The sequence below is a fragment of the Sturnira hondurensis genome, unplaced genomic scaffold, assembly GCF_014824575.4.
Source record: "Sturnira hondurensis isolate 20B ecotype Veracruz unplaced genomic scaffold, ASM1482457v3 Scaffold0022136, whole genome shotgun sequence".
Classification (NCBI taxonomy): Eukaryota; Metazoa; Chordata; class Mammalia; order Chiroptera; family Phyllostomidae; genus Sturnira; species Sturnira hondurensis.
This window is the reverse complement of record NW_028094767.1, coordinates 2,558,913-2,563,298: the sequence shown is the minus strand read 5'-3', so window position 1 is coordinate 2,563,298 and position 4,386 is coordinate 2,558,913.

Sequence of the window (4,386 nt, the reverse complement as noted above, 5' to 3'; positions counted from 1 at the left end):
TCGCTGTGTCAAAAGGCACATCCATTTTTAATTTTATGAGGTGTCTTCATACTGCCTTGCACAGTGGTTGTCCAATCTGCTTTCCCATCAATAATGCAATGGGTTCCCATTTCTCCACATCCTCACCAGCACTTGTTGTTTTTTGATTTATTAATGATGGCCATTCTGACAGGTCTGAGATGGTATGTTGTTGTGGTTTTAATTTGCATTTCTCTGGTGATCAGTGCCATTAAGCATCTTTTCATATGTCTATTGGCCATCTGTATGTCCTATTTGGAGAAGTGTCCATTGAGGTCCTCTGCTCATTTTTAAAATTGTATTATTTAGGTTTTTGGTGTTGAGTTTTATAAGATTTTTATAAATTTTGGACATTGACCCCTTATCAGATGTATCAGCGAATATGTTCTCCCATTCTGTGAATTGACTTTTTATTTTGTTGATGATTACCTTTGCCTGTGCAAATACTTTTTAGTTTCATGTAGTCCCACTTATTCATTCTTTTGTTTCCCTTGCCTGGGGAAATGTATCTGAAAAAATACTGGTATAAGCTATGTCCAAGATTTTGCTGCTTATGGTTTCAGGGCTTAAATTTAAGTATTTGATCCATTTTCAATTCATTTTTGTATGTGCTATAAGCAGGTAGTCTAGTTTCATTTTTTGTACATATCTGTCAGATTTTCCCAATACCATTTATTAAGTAAACTACCTTTAGTCCATTGTATGTGCTTGCTTCCTCTTTCAAATATTAACTGACTATAAAGGTATGGGTTCATTTCTGGGCTCTCTACTCTGTTCCATTGGTCTGTGTCTGCTTTTATGCTAGTAACATGCTGTTTTGATTGCTGTGGCCTTACACTATAGTTTGATATTAGGTAGTGCAATTCCTCCAACTTTGTTCGCCTTCTCAGGATAGTTGTTATGTGGGATCTTTTGTGGTACCACATAAATTTTTGAAATATTTGTTCTAGTCCTGTGAAATATGTCATTGGAATCTTGATAGGAATTGCACTGAATCTATAGATTGCTTTGGGTAGTGTGCACATTTTAATTATGTTAATTCATCCTACCCATGAACACAATATATGCTTCCTCATATTTGTATCTTCTATTTCTTTCTTCAATGTCTTAAAATTTTCCAAGTATAGGTCTTTTACATCCTTGGTTAGGTTTATTCCTAGGTATTTTATTCTTTTTTAAATTAATTTATTTATTTCTAGAGAGGGGAAGGGAGGGAGAAAGAGAGGGAGAGAAACATTAATGTGTGGTCACCTCCCATGTGACCCCCCAGTGGGGATGTGACCTACAACCCGGGCAGGTGACCTGACTGGGAATTGAACCAAAGACCCTTTGATTCACAGCCCCATGCTCAATCCACTGAGCTATACCAGCCAGGGACATTTTATTCTATTTGAAGCAATTGTGAATAGGGTTGTTTTCTGAATTTCCCTTTCTGTTAGTTCATTATTGACATACAAAAATGCAAATAATTTCTGGATATTAATTTTGTATCCTACTACTTTTATGAGTTCATTTATTAGTTCTAGTAGTTTCTTGGTGGAATCTTTGGAGTTCTCTATGTACGGAATCATGTCATCTGCAAATAAAGACAGTTTTAATTCTTTCCAATTTGGATGCATTTTATTTCTTCTTTTTATCTTTCTTTTTAAGTTTTTTATTTTAAATTTTTACATTTTTAAAAATATATTTTATTGATTATGCTATTACAATTGTCCCATTTCCACCCTTTATTCTCTTCTGCCCTGTAACCCCCTCCCACCCACAATTTTGTACCTACCATTTATGATTATTTCCTGTACCTTTTCTCCCATTCTTCCCCTCTCCCTCCCTCTCCCCACTGATAACCCTCTATGTAATCTCCATTTTTGTGATTCTGTTCCTATTCTAATTGTGTGCTTGTTTTTGTTTTTGCCTTTTTATAGGTTCAGTTGTTGATAGTTGTGAGTTTGTTGTCATTTTAGTGTTTGTATTTTTTCATCTTCTTTTTCTTAGATAAGTCCCTTTAACATTTCATATAATAAGGGCTGGGTGATGATGAACTCCTTTAACTTTATCTTATCTGGGAAGCACTTCATCTGCCTTTCCATTCTAAATGATAGCTCTGCTGGATAGAGTAATCTTGGATGTAGGTCCTTGCCTTTCATGACTTGGAATATTTCTTTCCAGCTCCTTCTTGCCTGTAAGGTCTCTTTTGAGAAACCAGCTGACAGTTTGATGGGAAGTCCTTTGTAGGTAACTGTCTCTTTATCTCTTGCTGCTTCTAGAATTCTCTCCTTCATTTTAGTCTTGGGTAATGTAATTATTATTTGCCTTGGTGCGTTTCTCCTTGGGTCCACATTCTTTGGGACTCTCTGAGCTTCCTGGATTTCCTGGAAGTCTATTTCCTTTGCCAGATTGGGGAAGTCCTCGTTCATTATTTGTTCAAATAACTTTTTCACTTGTTGCTCTTACTCTTCTCCTTCTGGTACCCCTATAATTTGGACATTGGAATGTTTAAAGTTGTCCTAACCCTCTCCTCATTTTTTGAATTCTTGTTTCTTCATTTTGTCCTGGTTGTATGCTTATTTCTTCCTTCTCCTCCAGATCATTGGTTTCTGACCCAATCTCCTCCCCTTTTACTGTTGGTTCCCTGTATATTTTTATTTGACGTTGCATAGCCTTCATTTTTCCTCTGTTTTGCAATCATACTCAACCATTTCTGTGAGCATCCGATTACCAGTGTATTAAATTCTGCATCTGATAGGTTAGCTATCCCTACATCACTCAGTTCTATTTTTGGAGCTTTGGTCCATTTTTCATTTGGGCCATATTTTTTTTGTCTCAGCACACCTGTTATACTGTAAGGGGCAGAGCCTTAGGTATTCACCAATGCAGGGTCACTGACATAGCTGCACTGTGGCACTGTATCAGGGGAGGAATCTGAGAGGGAACAATGCTACTTGTTCTGCTCTCTGCTGGCTTTTAGACACTTCCTCCACTACTCACAAGCAAATTGGGCCCTTCTGGTGCTGATTCCCAAGTGTGTGGGTTTGTGTACATTCTAGGACCCTGTGGGTCTCTCCACTGAACTTTCCTGTGAGGCTGGGAGTTTCTCCTGCTGCGGCAACTCCCACAGATTTTTACAACCAGGGGTTTTTGAGGCTTTACTTCCCCACACTGGAACTGTGGGTTGTGCAGTCTATCTCAGTCCCCAGTTGTTCCTCCCAGTTTATCCACATGCAAATGTGGGACCACTGGGTCTACCACCCACCTCCTCGTCTGCTCAGTCCTCCAGCCACTGCCTTGCCACGAGTCCTCTCCATCCAGACTGCAGGTATCCACCCCTCCTACCGGTCTGGATGAATGTTTCTTCTTTAACTCTTTGGTTGTCAGACTTCCACACAGTTCAATTTTCTGGCAGTTCTGGTTATTTATTGTTTTTAAATTTTTTGCCATTCTTTTGGTTATGCAAGGAGGCAAAGTGTATCTATCTACTTACACCTTCATCTTGGCCTGAAGTGATAATGGTCCCTTTATTCCTTTTCCTGAGTATTATCTTGTAACTTAGTCATTTTCTTATTGCTTTGTGCTGTTTGCTCTTTCCCACTACTCTTTTTTATATATATAAAAAAATTTCCTAGTCTTTCACTTTAGTCTTGATCTCAGTAGTGACCTATTATTTCATCCTCTTTTCTCTACCACCAATTTGTCACCTGCTTCCTCCTCTGAGCCTCAACAAAGTTCTATACTAAATTAATATCTTCTACAGAAAAGGGGCAGTGGCTTGGCTCTGCTGAATGTAGCAATGTTTACTTCTGCCTAGATGAGGAGCCAGAAGGGAATTCTTTGGTTTTGGAGAAGTAAGTGGAATTTAATATATGTTTGTTATTTTACTTAAGAAGTTTCAGTCTTGCTATAAAAAATAAACAAATAGTACCCAACATTCAGGGGGCACCGAATGTTCATGCCTTAAATCTTTGGTAATGCCCTTCTTGATCTGGTATGTCCTCTGCCCAGAGATATAAGATAAAATTCACAGCTGCTCAGAACATTAGCAAGTTACAGCAGTGGCCAGGGATACTTTCTTCTGGGTTTCTCCAACTGCACAGCACGTGCTTCCTCCTGCCCTCTCTCAAACTTCAAAGGCTGATGCAACAGACAAGACAGATGAACATCGCATAACACAGGATTCGCCAAGTGTGGTCCTCTGATCCTTTCTGCAGTCTAACCTGGCCGTTAAACTACCCATCTCTTTGTTCACTTGCTTCTCACTGAATGTGTTTTTTTTTTAAGATTTTAATTTATTTATTTTTAGAGGGGAAGGGAGAGAGAGAGAAATATCAATGTATGGTTGCCTCTGGTGTGCCCCCTGCTGGGAACTGGCCTGCA